This window comes from Schistocerca serialis, chromosome 6 (assembly GCF_023864345.2).
Source record: "Schistocerca serialis cubense isolate TAMUIC-IGC-003099 chromosome 6, iqSchSeri2.2, whole genome shotgun sequence".
Taxonomy (NCBI): Eukaryota; Metazoa; Arthropoda; class Insecta; order Orthoptera; family Acrididae; genus Schistocerca; species Schistocerca serialis.
Genome location: NC_064643.1, coordinates 745,689,161 through 745,706,136, shown reverse-complemented (window position 1 = coordinate 745,706,136; position 16,976 = coordinate 745,689,161).

The following is a 16,976-nucleotide window of genomic DNA, read 5'->3' as shown; positions in this document are numbered from 1 at the left end:
ACAAACCTAAACTGCGATCCGCGTACAAACTGGAACCTCGTTATTCGTGCTCTGCTCTTAGCGACTGAGCTACCCAGACACGGCTAACGACGCATCTCATTTTTCTCTTCTGCCAGTAGCTCCCTTCTCCTTCGCCTCAGGTGGATGCGGCAGACCTGAAGAAACTTGACCCGCCGAAATGAGTCGTTATCAAGCTAGAGACCTTTTTACAGGGTGTGTTTGTATCGTGCATTCTGAGCAGCAGAACAGGCATTTTGCCCGCATTTACGTTTGAATGCAATTTTGCTGCCATTGGTTTTTTGTACAGCGATAGGACAAAGCGACTGGTAAGGCACTGGACTCATATTCTGTAGGGTGGCAGTTCAAATCCCAAGCCGACCAAGCAGATCTGAATTGTGCGTGGTTTCCCATATCTCTTCACGCGAATGCCAGGATGGTTTTTCGAGATACGTTAACACCATATTTCCTTCCCCATCCTTTCCAATCCTATCTTGTGCTCCGTCTCTAATAACCCCGTCATCGATGGGATATTGTGAATAAAAGTCAGTCGATAGTCTGTATTTCGGTTTTCGATATTGTCATTTCTGACAAGCTCAATCGACAGGTTTTCCAAAGTCAGCCGGCCGGGATGGCCTAGCGGTTCTAGGCGCTACAGTCTGGAACCGCGCGACCGATACGGTCGCAGGTTCGAATCCTGCCTCGGGTATGGATGTGTGTGATGTCCCTAGGTTAGTTAGGTTTAAGTAGTTCTAAGTTCTAGGGGACTGATGACCCCAGAAGTTAAGTCCCGTAGTACTCAGAGCCATTTATTCCATTTATTTCCGAAGTCAACTCGCGGGTTTTCATCATGACTTGACGAAGTGGACGCGCCTCAGAGAGGCTGTGTGTTTACATCAGGTATCTGTATTGTGAAAGCGATAAGAATTGTATACAGAAGTGTTGCAGAAGTTTCGAAATAGTTCGAAAAGCTGCCAACAGATAGCGCTGTACACTCTGCAGCTCGTACTGTATCAGCGTGTATAATTAAAACTCATTTGCAAGCTGTCTTTGCAGTCACGTCACAATCTTGTCGAGATTTCCACCACTCGCAGTAAGGAAGTGACGCAAACGAAGAGTGAAAAAAAAATGGCTCTGAACACTATGAGACTCAACTTCTGAGGTCATCAGTCCCCTAGAACTTCGAACTACTTAAACCTAACTAACCTAAGGACATCACACACATCCATGCCCGAGGCAGGATTCGAACCTGCGACCGTAGCGGTCGCGCGGTTCCAGACTGTAGCGCCTAGAACCGGTCGGCCACTCCGGCCGCCTCGAAGAGTGAAATTTGTCATCAAATTCAGTAGCGCCTCAACGGAAATCGGTTCATACGTCACACAGATCGCCGAGTCAAGTTCGTCCAGCGAGGTGGGGTGGTTCCAGTAGACAGTGCCTCTCAATGCCCTCCACAAAAAGCAGTCACAAGGAGTGAAATCGGGCAGATATGGAGGCCAATCCGTCCCTGCACCAGTAAAGGTTCAGTAATTCAGCGCAGAAACTCTGTTCTCGAAATATTCATCAAGGATGCGAAAAATGAAAGGAGCGATGACATCTGGCCCGATTTTTCGTGAACCGCTACGTACCTGGTACCATTCTGCAGCCCAAAGAGTAACTTTGGGAGAGTACAGTGGTTCCGCTTCACACAAATGGGGATTTTCGGGACATCTAAATTGCCAGTTTTGTTTCCTCATGACTCTGTTCGGGTGGTTATGCGCTTCATCTCTGAAACAGATACAGCTAGCATTATATCCTTCACTGTTAGTCATTGTGAGAAACCCACACAGTTCTTGGTAAAGGTACGGCCTGGTGGCTTTGGATTTTGAATGGAAACATGTCTAGGCTCTGTCTGCGTACTGGAACGCTTAAAAGCAGTCTCTGCTGCAATCCGTCCGACGGATTTCCCTGGGTTTTGCTGGATAATTCCAGAAACTGTGGCGACATTTTCAGGAGTTGAAATTCATGGTTAAACATTCAGCTGTCCTTTATGTTGCACAGTTCGCTACTAGTTTCGGTCAATGACCGTTATCAAGCCTAGCTCATATAAACGGCAGGAAAGTTACATCATAATTTTAACAAATGTAATTTGCTCATTTGAGCCCGCCATCGTACCTAAAAAATTTTAGCCTGCCGGAGTGGCCGAGCGGTTCTAGGCGCTTCAGTCTGGAACCGCGCGACCGCTACGGTTGCAGGTTCGAATCCTGCCTCGGGCATGGATGTGTGTGATGTCCTTAGGTTAGTTAGGTTTAAGTAGTTCTAAGTTCTAGGGGACTGATGACCTCAGAAGTAAAGTCCCATAGTGCTCAGAGCAATTTGAACCACAAAAATTTTTGACAGTAGTAGCAGTGTAGAATAGTTTCGTCAAGAAGCAAGTCCCAATCGACAGCTAGTAACATACTCAAATTATCATATAACTATCCCTGCCGTTTACGCCAGCTAAGCTTGATAATGTTCGTTGGCCGAAACTACTAGCGAATCTTGCAAAATAGAGAACAGTTGAAGCTTTCACCACGAATTTTGAAAATCATTTGGCGGCTGAATATACCCTCTTGCAAACATACATGAATTTTTAGGAGTAACTGCAGTTGGTCTGGGACAACATTTGCCGCTACACCATCAGTCACACTGCCTGTCCGTTGATAACTCCACACCCAATAAACGACGCACTGTAACTTTCAAAGGTACAAATATAAAAGTAGTAGTATTTGCGCGTCTGACAGCTATAGTGCGTCAATTACGAAGTCTGGAGTTATCAACAAGTGTGCACTACCGTGATTGAGCCAAGCCACAGCACTTTTATACGGACTGTGTTAAGACAGACTATTATGACAGTCCCCTAGAACTTAGAACTACTTAAACCTAACTAACCTATGGACATCACACACACCCATGCCCGAGGCAGGATTCGAACCTGCGACCGTAGCGATCGCGCGGTTCCAGACTGTGGCGCCTAGAACCGCTCGGCCACCCCGGCCGGCCTTCTGGAGACAGACTGGAGATTTCGCTGGCCATAAGAGTACCTCAACATGACACACACAGTTCACGATTTAGATGAGCATTGTGCTGTTGAAAAATGCCGTTGGCCTGAAGTCACACGATGGTTCCCCGGTCCAGAAGGGCTGCAACGTCATACTGCTATGCCTATCTCTAGGTCGCTGCCATACCTACCGACGATGGTCATGTGGGGTAGTGCTGAACCGCAATTTATTTCTTAAGACAGTGCGACCTCGTTCAACACAAGTCAGTACTACCCTGCCATGGGACCGCTCCAAACGCAGCCGTCAGCCACTGTCACATCGAAATGTTCCACAATGTTAGATATTCTATCATTCAACCATCCGAAAAACTGAGACCCGCAATGAGGCCCCTCTCAAAGTCAGCAAAAGAGATGAGAACAGTGTCTCACAAGAGTACACGACATGTCCGAGTCTTTCACAATGACTAATCAACATCTCCTGCAGTTCAAGCCTGAGATATACCTTACCACGCCTGATAAGGATACTAAACACGAACAATACTAATGCCCTATGGTGGCCGTTCTACCTGTCACAGAGAATTGTAGCTAATCATTTACGTATACAAAGTTACACTCATATCTGATTACGCCTTGTGGGTGCTTCATTTTTTTTTTTTTTTTTTTTTTTGTCAGGAAGTTTATTTTTACTGAAGTGTGTCGTCTATATATAGGACTACTCTGATTTATTTTTCTGTCTCGGTTACATATTTTCTAAACACATGAGATGTTTCGATCACTCTCGATCATCTTTAGGCCTATGTAGTTGCATCAGCAACCCGTCGCGCCTGTGTCAGGATCTCACATCGGAGATCGAGGCACAACGTATTTAAAAAGGTGCAGCTGAGACTGAAGATGTTTCTTTTTTCCGAAACAGCAATACACTCCCCTTCAGAGGAGTTTCCGTCGGCAGCTATACACTAGTGGAGTCGTTATTCCCAGTCTTCGCAGCACCAGTGAAAGGCTTCGTCTGGTAGGGTCTTTAATATGTCAGCCACATACTTTTGAATGTTCTCAATATTCCTAAAATGACGCCCTTTCAAGACATTTTTCAACTTCGGGAAAAGAAAAAAGTCATAAGGGCGCAGATCACATGAATAAGGGAGCTGTGAAAGAACCGGAATGCCTGTGACTCATAGGCTTTCCCGGCGTAATGTCTTGAAAGTCTCTTCGGGTTTGCTGCCGGATACTAAAGTCATCTGGATTCAATATTTCGACGATCCAACTGTTCGCCATCTTCAGGAGAACGCTGCTTCTGCTGCTGAGTCCCGCTGAGAACTGATGCCAAGGCTGCAAATCGACGTCCTATATAATCCTCCGTACCGCACACAGCGCATGCGCCGCCCATCACAGCGGCAACAAACCCGAACATACTTTCAAGAACAGGAATGCCTTTTGAGGTCGGAAATTCCGTGATGGAAATGGCTGTGTGACGTGGGACGTTGTTACGATGCAGCATCCACTTATCTGCAGTGTCCGATCTCACTAGATTCACCCTTTTCCTGAGCCTTTGAAGGAAGTCCTTGTAATATACTAGGTTTCTATTTTTGAACGTCGGTCTGATATCACAGGAGTACACACACATTCGGCGTTCTCGTCGGTTTTTGAAGCTGAGTGTCTCTTTGAGCGAGGCTCATCTTTACCGTGTTCTCGGCCTTCCAAATACAATTTGTGCTAGGGAAGAACTTGTGCTCTTGATACGAAATGTTCCCCATAGGCTATAGGTCATACTCGCGGATTCCCAGAGTTAACACAAAACTTGATGGGATAACGTTGCTCTAAATTCCGCTGTTCCATTTTAGTCAGACGCAACGGAATACAACTTCTGTAAGTAGGCTGTTTAGGTTTTAATGATGGTAACGTCACGTAGCGCTCTATATGAACATCACTGACTGTGCTGTGTGCAGTCTGTGGCTGGTTTGCATTGTAGGAATTTGCCATTGTAGTGTTGGGCAGTTGGATGTTAACAGCGCGTAGCGTTGCGCAGTTGGAGGTGAGCCGCCAGCAGTGGTGGATGTGGGGAGAGAAGTGGCAGAATTTTGAGAGCGGACGATCTGGACGTGTGTCCATCAGAAAGAGTAAATTTGTAATATTAGACATCATATATGATGACTTTGGAACATTATTAAGGTAAATACATTGTTTGTTCTCTATCAAAATCTTTCATTTGCTGACTATGCCTATCAGTAGTTAGAGCCTTCCGTAGTTAGAATCTTTTATTTAGCTGGCAGTCTTGGCGGTCGCTGTGTTGCAGTAGTTCGCGTAACGAAGATTTTTGTGAGGTAAGTGATTCATGAAAGTTATAAGTTATTGTTAGTAAGGGCAATTTTTTTGTAGGGATTACTGAAAGTCAGATTGCGCTGCGCTAAAAATGTTGTGTCAGTTAAGTGTTGATCAGAATAAGTAAAGAGACAAATGTCTGAGTACGTTCAGTTCTGCTCAGCTGTTTGAAAATCAAATAACTTAAGGGGTTTATCAGCACAGTCATTCATAAATTTTTCTAAGGGGACGTTTCACTTCACTGATGGCGCTCTCGAAAATCACGCGATGGCTGTACGGAGCTGAAACTCGGACTGGGCATCTGGAAGGAATGAACACACTAGTCTAAACGAGTGGACCAACTCAGCGTTGCCAGGCTGCTCACAGTGTCATCATTCTCATTACTTTTTTCACACGCCTTGTAAAATACCATTGTTTTAAATATCAATACAATTGCTGTTCTCTCGTGAAGAATATTTCGGCTATAGTCAATTGTGTGATCACTTAAGCTCCATTTCAAGTTATGCGAAACATGGTCAGGACATTTTGGATCAGCCGTACGGGCACAGAATACACTAGAATGCGGAAAGACGCAGTACTACGCAAGAAAGCTGGATCGCGGTTTAATTGCCCGTTATGTTTTGTGCTCAATGCTTAACTCACGGCGGACGAGTGTGTAGCCACAGGAACCGCAAGCTACAAATAACTGCGGACTACTTCTCCCAGCGCTTAATGACGCTCTACAGCCCGTGACGAAGCGGAGTTTATAACTTGTCACGCTCAATAAGGCTCTGATAATACGAAAACTTCAACTTCTTTCCGGATGAGTTGCACGTAGTCGTGAGGTATACAACTGGGACAATGGCACGAGACAGTTTTTCGAAAGAAGTGCGGTGCATTTCTCGACTGTCAGCCCTGTTATTGCCTTCTTTCGGAGCGCGCTGCTATTAACTGCAGGTCATTTGAGAGTAAGGAATGCGAGCAAGTTTTGCTTTTCCTCCCCCGGCAGCAGCTTCGCCACATTAATTATTTCGCTGCGGCTCGCCTCGGGAGGTCGCGATAAAAAGATTTCCCTGCAAGCGGTAACGACGCCCTCGCTCCGAGGAGGAAGCGGAAGTCAGCCAGGAAGTCTTTGTCCACCCCCTTCTGAACCCCCCGCTCCTCGCCCCACCATCCTGCTTTCCTATCCACGCTCAGCCGGCGAGGAGCATCCAATTTCTGGAAATCCCTTTATAATAAGCGCTCCGCTTGAGGTTCCTTTATACACATGCCAAGTATGGAAGCTTTATCATTTATCATAATCACCATTCTTGTAGGCATCTTGCGAGACCGCGTCCTTTCTGAGAGGGGGGCGGAGGCGTGGGTGTGGGTCTCCTCTTCCCGGCTTTGATGCAGCGCCTTAGTTGCACTCCACCCGTCTTTATAATATAGCCTACTAGATACGCGGGTTTCCACATTCTTTCTGCTGTTAGCAAGAGATTTCCCTAAATTGCCAATTTTGAAGGGGGTCATATTTCAGTGCGGGGTCTGCCCCTCTTTAAGGTCTTCCTTATCTGCTCCTCCGTCCCGAGAATTCCTACTTCGACATTCAGGGAAGGGATGAAGTCGACTTGGCGGCGGCGGCGGCGAGCGTACGTCTGGGGGCGGCGCCGGCCCCTTTACGACAATAAAAGATAGGCGCCTGTGGGGGCGAGAGATGGATGGCGCGCGCGCGCGTACGAATGCGACGCAATGCATGCAAATTCTGCGTTTCGCCGAGCCTCTGCCCTCCGGCCCGGCTTTTCAGTGCAACTTAAGCGGCAGATGGCCGGGGTCATTCCCGCCGTAAATACCGCGCACGCCCCCTCTACCCGGGACACGGTCTTCCTTGCAAGCGAGACGTCTCTGACCATTTTACAGGACGACTCTTTGGTTGGAGGTCAGCGGGGATAACTGAAATGATATCTGCATCCGCACGTGCCTTATTCACTTCAAGAATCGCATTCTCCAAGCCGACCAATTATGTACGCCGTATCTCTAACCGTAGACTCGTTCCTTTGCTGAATTTTCTTCTGCCGAAATCGAACTTCGTAATTTACATTACGTGGTCTAAGTATGTACAACAATTATTTCGCACTGCACTGTAGTTCCTTCTCTAGATTGTCGCACAGATGACAAAATGGTAGATATCGAAATAGACGACAGAGGGATAGAGAAACGATTAAAATCGCTCAAAAGAGGAAAGGCCGCTGGACCTGATGGGATACCAGTTCGATTTTACACAGAGTACGCGAAGGAAGTTACCCCCCTTCTTGCAGCGGTGTACCGTAGGTCTCTAGAAGAGCGTAGCGTTCCAAAGGATTGGAAAAGGGCACAGGTCATCCCCGTTTCGAAGAAGGGACGTCCCAACAGATGTGCAGAACTATAGACCTATATCTCTAACGTCTATCAGTTGTAGAATTTTGAACACGTTATACGTTCAAGTATAATGACTTTTCTGGAAACAAGAGATCTACTCTGTAGGAATCAGCATGGGTTTCGAAAAAGACGATCGTGTGACCTCGCGCTATTCGTCCACGAGACTCTGAGGGCCATAGACACGGGTTCCCAGGTAGATGCCGTGTTTCTTGACTTCCGCAAGGCGTTTAATACAGTTCCCCACAGTCGTTTAATGAACAAAGTAAGAGCATATGGACTATCAGACCAATTGTGTGATTGGATTGAAGAGTTCCTAGATAACAGAACGCAGCATGACATTCTCGATGGAGAGAATTCCGAAGTAAGAGTGATTTCAGGTGTGCCGCAGGGTAGTGTCGTAGGACCGTTGCTATTCACAATATATATATATAAATTATGAAACGTCCCCTTTGAACAATTATACAAGACTGTGCTTAAACTGACACACAATATTTTGTTAGCGCAACGCAATCTGACTTTCAAAATTCCCTACAAAAGAATGGCCCTGACTAACATTAAACTATACCTTTCACAAATCACTTACCTCACAAAAATCTTCGCTGCTCAAGCTACTGCAATACAGCGAGCGCCACTACTGCCAGCTAAATAAAAGATTCAAACTATGGAAGGCACTAACTACTGATAGGGATAGTTAGCAAATGAAAGATATTAATAGAGAACAAACAATGTATTTACCTTGATATCATCATATATAAATATAGCAGTTCATGACAAATTTCAAAACTCCGCCATCTCTCTCCCTACATCCACCACTGCTGGCGGCTCACCTCCAACTGCGCAACGCTACGCGCTGTTCACAGCCAGCTGCCTAACACTACAATGGCGAGTATTACAACAATGCAAAGCAGCCACAGACTGCACACAGCACAGCCAGTGATTTTCATACAGAGGTGGCGTTACCAATAAAAAAACCTAAACAGCCTACTTACAAAATGACCTTGTGGATAACATTGGAAGTTCACTCATGCTTTTTGCGGATGATGCTGTGGTATATCGAGAGGTTGTAACAATGGAAAATTGTACTGAAATGCAGGAGGATCTGCAGCGAATTGACGCATGGTGCAAGGAATGGCAATTGAATCTCAATGTAGACAAGTGTAATGTGTTGCGAATACATAGAAAGAAAGATCCCTTATCATTTAGCTACAATATAGCAGGTCAGCAACTGGAAGCAGTTAATTCCATAAATTATCTGGGAGTACGCATTAGGAGTGATTTAAAATGGAATGATCATATAAAGTTGATCGTCGGTAAAGCAGATGCCAGACTGAGATTCTTTGGAAGAATCCTAAGGAAATGCAATCCGAAAACAAAGGAAGTAGGTTACAGTACGCTTGTTCGCCCACTGCATGAATACTGCTCAGCAGTGTGGGATCCGTACCAGATAGGGTTGATAGAAGAGGTAGAGAAGATCCAACGGAGAGCAGCGCGCTTCGTTACAGGATCATTTAGTAATCGCGAAAGCGTTACGGAGATGACAGATAAACTCAAGTGGAAGACTCTGCAGGAGAGACGCTCAGTAGCTCGGTACGGGCTTTTGTTGAAGTTTCTAGAACGTACCTTCACCGAGGAGTCAAACAGTATATTGCTCCCTCCTACGTATATCTCGCGAAGAGACCATGAGGATAAAATCAGAGACATTAGAGCCCACACAGAGGCATACCGACAATCCTTCTTTCCACGAACAATACGAGACTGGAATAGAAGGGAGAACCGATAGAGGTACTCAAGGTACCCTCCGCCACACACCGTCAGGTGGCTTGCGGAGTATGGACGTAGATGTAGAACATCAACATTTTTATTACAACACATTCGGAGCTTGTAATATTTCTGATACGCTGCGTAAGATAGAATGTTTCTGTCTTATTTACTGATATGGATTTTACACTGAGGGGACAAAAGTCATGGGATAAGCAATATGCACATATACAGATGGCAGTAGCATCGTGTGCACAAGGTATAAAACGTCAGTGCTTTGGCAGAGCTGCCATTTACACTCCGAACCCAAAGACTGGAAAGTTGCAGAGGTCACACCAATATTCACGAAAGGTAGTACGAGTAATCCACTACGTTACAAGCCCATATGGTTAACATTTGTATGCAGCAGGATTTTGGAACATATATTCCTTTCGAACATTATGAATTACTGCGAAGAAAATAGTCTACTGACACGCAGTCAACAGGGATTTGGAAAACATCGCTCTTTTGAAACACAACTAGCTCTTTACCCGCATCAAGTGTTGAGTGCTGTTGACAAGCGATTTCAAAAGGATTCCGTATTTCTGGATTTCCAGTTTCCAGAAGGCTTTTGACACTGTAGCATACAAGCGGCTTGTAGTGAAATTGCGTACTTATGGAATATCGCTCAGTTATGTGACTGGATTTGTGATTTCCTGTCAGAGAGGTTACTGTTCCTAGTAACTGACAGATAGTTATCGGGTAAAACAGAAATGATTTCTGGCGTTTCCTAAGGTAGTGTTATAGCCTCTTTGCTGTTGCTTATCTATAAAACGATTTGGGAGACAATCTGAGCAGCCGTCTTATGCTGTTTGCAGATGACGCTCTCACTTGATCGACTAGTAAAGTCATCAGAAGATCAAAACAAGTTTGCAGAACGATTTAGAAAATATATCTGTTTGGTGCGAAAATTGGCAATTGACCTTAAATAAGGGAAAAGTGTGAGGTCGTCCACATGAGTGCTAAAAGGAATCCGTTAAAATTCGGTTACACGATAAATTAAACACATCTAAAGACCGTAAATTCAACTAAATACCTAGGAACTAGAATTTCGAACAACTTATATTGGAGGGAACACACAGAAAATATTATGGGGAAGGCTAACCAAACACTGTGTTTTCTACATCTACATCCATACTCCGCAAGCCACCTGACGGTGTGTGACGGAGGGTACCTTGAGTACCTCTATCGGTTCTCCCTTCTATTCCAGTCTCGTATTGTTCGTGGAAAGAAGGATTTTCGGTATGCTTCTGTGCGGGCTCTAACATCTCTGATTTTATCCTCATGGTCTCTTCGCGAGATATACGTAGGAGGGAGCAATATACTGCTTGACTCCTCGGTGAAGGTATGTTCTCGAAACTTTAACAAAAGCCCGTACCGAGCTACTGAGCGTCTCTCCTGTAGAGTCTTCCACTGGAGTTTATCTATCATCTCCGTAACGCTTTCGCGATTACTAAATGATCCTGTAACGAAGCGCGCTGCTCTCCGTTGGATCTTCTGTACCTCTTCTATCAACCCTATCTGGTACGGATCCACACTGCTGAGCAGTATTCATGCAGTGGGCGAACAAGCGTACTGTAACCTACTTCCTTTGTTTTCGGATTGCATTTCCTTAGGATTCTTCCAATGAATCTCAGTCTGGTATCTGCTTTACCGACGATCAACTTTATATGATCATTCCATTTTAAATCACTCCTAATGCGTACTCCCAGATAATTTATGGAATTAACTGCTTCCAGTTGCTGACCTGCTATTTTGTACCTAAATGGTAAGGGATCTATCTTTCTATGTATTCTCAGCACATTACACTTGTCTACATTGAAATTCAATTGCCATTCCCTGCACCATGCGTCAATTCGCTGCAGATCCTCCTGCATTTCAGTACAATTTTCCATTGTTACAACCTCTCGATATACCACGGAATCATCCGCATAAAGCCTCAGTGAACTTCCGATGTCATCCACAAGGTCATTTATGCATATTGTGAATAGCAATTTATTGGCAGAAGATTTGTACAATGTAACAGATCTACTAAGAAGACTGCCTATATTTACAGATCTACTAAGGAGACTGCCTATATTACGCTTGTTCGTTCTCTTTTAGAATACTGCTGCGCGGTGTGGGGTCCTCACCAGATAGGACTGACGGAGTACATCGAAAAAGTTCAAAGAAAGGCAGCACTTTTTGTATTATCGCGAAATAGGGGAGCGAGTGTCACAGAAATGATACAGGATTTGGGGTGGACATTATTAAAAGAAAGGCGTTTTACGTTGCGGAGAAATCTTCTCACGAAATTTCAATCACCAGCTTTCTCCTCCGAATGCGAATGCGAACTACAAAGGGATGAACAATCAGCATGATAAAATAAGCGATATTAGAGCTCGTACGGAAAGAGATGGGTGCTCGTTCTTTCCACGCGCTATACGAGACCGGAATAATAGAGAATTGTGAAGGTGGTTCGATGAACTCTCTGCGAGGACCTTAAATGTAATTTGCAGAGTTCAAATGGCTCTGAGCACTATGGGACTCAACTTCTGAGGTCATCAGTCCCCTAGAACTTAGAACTACTGAAACCTAACTAACCTAGGACATCACACACATCCATGCTCGAGGCAGGATTCGGACTTGCGACCGTAGTGGTCTCGCAGTTCCAGACAGCAGCGCCTAGAACCGCACGGCCACTCCGGCCGGCGAATTTGCAGAGTATCCACGTAAATGTAGATGTAGGTGATGTGGCGTTCGTTGGGTTATTCAGTGGTTTGGTATTTAACTAATTTGTAAATGGAAATGACAATCTTATTTTATTACATTGAGTAATTACTAAATAATTTTTCTCCCGGCTAAAGATTTGATTAAGTTGGTAAATAACTCTAAGTTCACGTCGTGTTAAAGTGTTGTCTGTAAGTTGTGTAAGTGTCACTAAATCACAGTTCATACAACAGATTCTATACAACTATGCATTATGATGGAAACAGTTATCTTCAGCAAAATGATAAAACCACCGAATATCAGCCGCGCACAACACTGACGTATGTTACCTGAAACAATATTCTTCGCAACTCGTGCGTAATTAATTTCGGCTCAATACATCAGCTAGAAAAGTTTGTTATAACGATCGTGCTATGAGCACTGTTTTTAAAGAACCAATCTGATTCGAATCATTTTCATTAAAATGAGTTCGGAACCACCGATGCACATTTATTTTTACACATTTGTATTAACGTTCGGCATTTATGTCTGCAGAGTTGCATAATTTGAATTTGCCGCTGTGATAATTGTTAAGATGACGGCAGACAATTGATAGAGACTTTCTATTGTTAGAGCAAATAAGTATTTTAAATGCATATCAATCTCTACTTTCGTGTTGTGCACTATTTAGACTTCATCAAGCAAACATTTGATTTGTTTCTAAGGAAAACACAGACAAAAACGGGATACAAATCGCTATCATCAATGGCTGCGCTCCTTGCTGCGGAAAGAAATAATTAACACAGATAATGCTTACTGAGAGAGGAATTAAAGTTACAAATAATTATTCACTCATGTTTATAATAATAATGAACTCTATTTTCAAGTAATAATTAACAAATAATTACAATTTCTTAACAGACCTCAGTTTGATATGCGTCTTGCGTGCTGAACCTACAAAAGCCATCCAACAAAAGGTAAAAACAAAGGAAGACAATCGCAGATCATAAAAGGAATTTACAATTATCATTGTCTTTGTATGATACACATCGATATGTCTAATTACATCTTAGAATATTATATAAATAATTAATATTTATAAGTTTTTACTGTACGTCGAATACATAATGTTTATAACTGTTAGAGGCATAATTTCCTCTCGTCGCACTGTAGCCAAAAATTTATCACGTGGATGTTACAGTGATTGGTGTGAAAAGGTTTCAGACGTGATTGCGGCCGCACTAGAGGAATTAACAGACTCTGGACGCGGAGTGGTAGTTGGACGTAGGCGCACTTTGGAAATCGTAGAGGAATTCAATATCCCGGAAAGTACAATGTCCAGAGTGTACGGACATTACCAAATTTCAGGCACTACCCCACACCACGGACAACGCAGTGGTCGGCGGCATTCACTTCCGAGAGCAGCGGCGTTTGCATTGAACTGATAGTGTTGACAGACAAGCAACGCTGGGTGGAGTAACCGCAGAAATCAATTTGGGATGTACAACGAACGTATTCGTTACGACAGTGCGGCGAAGTTTGGTGTCAACGGGCTGTGGCAGCAGACGAGGGACGCGAGTGCCTTTGCTAACATCGCGACATCGTCTGCAGCACCTGTCCTGGACTCGTGACCGTATCGGTTCGAAACTATAATATTGTCACGTATAGTACATGACATGTGTAGTACAGGTTGAACACAAAGTCTTTATTTCTAATGTACTGTGCTAGATACAGTCATGCGATTGGATGCAAATGGTAGATTAACTAATGAAGTTTCTACATATAAAGGCTGTAACTTTACGTTGCACCTCATTTACTGGAATGTCAACCATGGGCAGCGTTACCACAAGATGGTGCACTGCCACCCTGGGGATTATTTTTTCATCAATTTTTGGACGAAACCTTCCTGCATCTTTAGAAATTTTATTTTTGTGGGGGTCTGCAGCTTCAACGTGTTTTGAGAATGAAAACATGGTCCAAGTACGCTGCATTCTGTTTATTATCTTTACCACTGGTCAGTGACAGACTTGTGTTATTTTCAAGCGCGTATCTTAAGCAAATGGCTCTGAGCACTATGGGACTCAACTGCTGTGGTCATCAGTCCCCTAGAACTTAGAACTACTTAAACCTAACTAACCTAAGGACATCACACACATCCATGCACGTGGCAGGATTCGAACCTGCGACCGTAGCAGTCGCACGGTTCCTGACTGCGCGCCTAGAACCGCAAGACCACCGAGGCCGGCGTATCTTAAGCATCCAGCTTTTTTCCACACAGATGTAGGACGAGGTCCGACATCATGGCCACCACGTTCACCGGACATTACCGCTGTTGAAGTGTTTTTGAGGGGTTAAGATAAGGACGAAGTGTTCAGTTCACCAGTTCGTGATGTGCAAACTCTGACAACGTAGATACGAGATGCTGTAGAGGTAGTGACAGAAGAGACGCAGCCAAAGACGTACAGGGAAACTAAGTATTGTATAGACGTTCTATGGGCAATAAACGCAGCTCTTGCGGAAAAAAATTTATGAGCTAAGCTAACATTTCCAACAAAATATTCTGTAAACAGGAAAAGACTTTATGCTTCCTCAGTATTTTCCAAAGAATATTTCTGCAGCATTGGGAAGTCAGTTGAAGTCGTGTTACGCTTTGCCATCACATCTTGTATACTCTTCTTCTACTTCTTCCTCTTCTTGGTTTTGTATCTGTGCAGGAGTGAAAATGCCAGGAAACCAACGTCAGTGCTCTACCCAAGGTAGGTCCTCGACCCAAATACGGGTAAATGGACCCCGAAAGAGAAAAATCCTCGATGTGCGCGTGAATCTACAGAGTGTAGAAACTGACACGGAGAAACGCACAAATGGAACCAGCCCGAATAACCAAAACATCTAGCACAAGGAACCAAGAGAACGGCTAAGTCGACAGCTAAAGAACTGACTGGTCTGGCCTAACGCCGCTGACAAGTGAACACCTGAGTCAGCAGTTCTGCCCATACAAGGCTCCGCTAGCTCACCTGCGTCCATATGTATGTCCGGTGGTGCGACTACTAGCCGCCTCCTTCTTCTTCTTCTTCTTCTTCTTCTTCTTCCCCTACTCCTTCTGTTATGACCTCTGTAGAACCACTACTATCCCTTTCGTGGGTTGCTTTTTATTCTTCTCCTCCCGGAATTTCTTCATCTTCTTTCTTTTGTTATACTTTCCCTTTTTCTTTTGTTCTAGTTTCCCTTTTTCTTTTGTTCATTATTTATTTATTTATTTATTTGAGATCTTTAGTATCCTCTTTTCTGCTGCACTGGTGACAGTCTGTCCTTTTCTGTCTTTTATCTCTGCCATATTGGTCAGTGCGCACTTGCTGCTGCAATTTCCTTTCCCTTCCACCATGACCCCAAATCAGACCAGGGCCTTCCTAAGTCCAGCAACCCACTTGATTTCTACCCTTGTTTCTCATACTCTTTTCGTCAATTTACCCACATTCAACCTCATCACATGTCCCACAAATCTTAGTCTTTTCGTTCTGATTTCTCCTGACAATGGCTCCATCCTCCAATACATTTTTCCCCCTTCGGTGTTTTCATACACCTCTCAATATTTCTTTCAAGGCCCAGTATGTCTCTCAGTATTTTTGTCAGTTATTTCCCCAGTTGTTCTTTTATTTTTTATAGAGTTTTCGTCTCAGCCGCCCACAGTACTGTAATCGTCACTGTTTTCTTTTAGTGTCTGATCCCTGAGTCAGGACATAAATACTTTTTCTTGTATATATGCACATTCTTAAATAGTCTCAAATGAAGGACATTCAGTTCGTTTATTAAATGTTAAATCATAATGTTACATCATGTCAACGCGCTGTCGTCAATTTATTAAATGTTGCACTGTGTGGTTGTGAATATATTTAAGGGAAACAAAACATTGTGAGGTGTGTGAGATAAGTGATGAAACTGAGACCCTGCGAGTGATTGCCAGCTCAGTGTTGTTCTACTTGTGTAGACCGGTGTATCCATTCCTTCCAGGTACTCAGTCCTAGTTTCAGGTCCGTCTGCAATCATGTGATTTTTGAGAGCGCCACCAGTCAAGCTGTGTTTCTGCTGCGTGTGACAAAAATGCAACAGCGGAATTTTCAGCAACGCTATGCAATCACGTTTATTACACTTGGTGAAACCGCCAGTGCAACATTTGAAAAGTTGAAACAGCCCTATGGGGAATATTCCTTATCAAGAACACAGGATCTTCACTAGCACAAATCATTTTTGGAAGGCCGAGAATACGACGAGGATGGACCTCGCTCAGGGAGACCTGTAACTTCAAAAACTAACAAGAATGTCGAACGTGTGCTTGCCCTTGTGAGATCAGACCAAGGTTTAACAGAATGATGAGTGATCTGTTAAACACTTCCACCGTACGTCAAATTTTGACCGAAGTTTTACACATGCCAAAGATTTGGCCAAAATGGTGCCAGAAAACCTCGCAACTGAGAAGGAGGGCAATGGAAGGAACGTGTACACTGATTTTATCGAGACGACTGCCAGTGACCAGGAATGGTTCAGTCGTGTGATCACTTGTGATGAATCCTGAATTTTTGAGTGCGAACAGACACCACAATATAAATGTATGTAAATCATTGCTCGCAGCATCACATGTTTCCTGCAAGAGGTCCAATGATGAGCGCATCCGCACTGAAGGTAACATCATTTCGTGCCAAGGCGCATGTATCTGTGTTGTCTGTTCTTTCAACACGTCCGTAAAACAGACACAGCACATATAAGTATATGCGTGGTGACTGAAAGTATC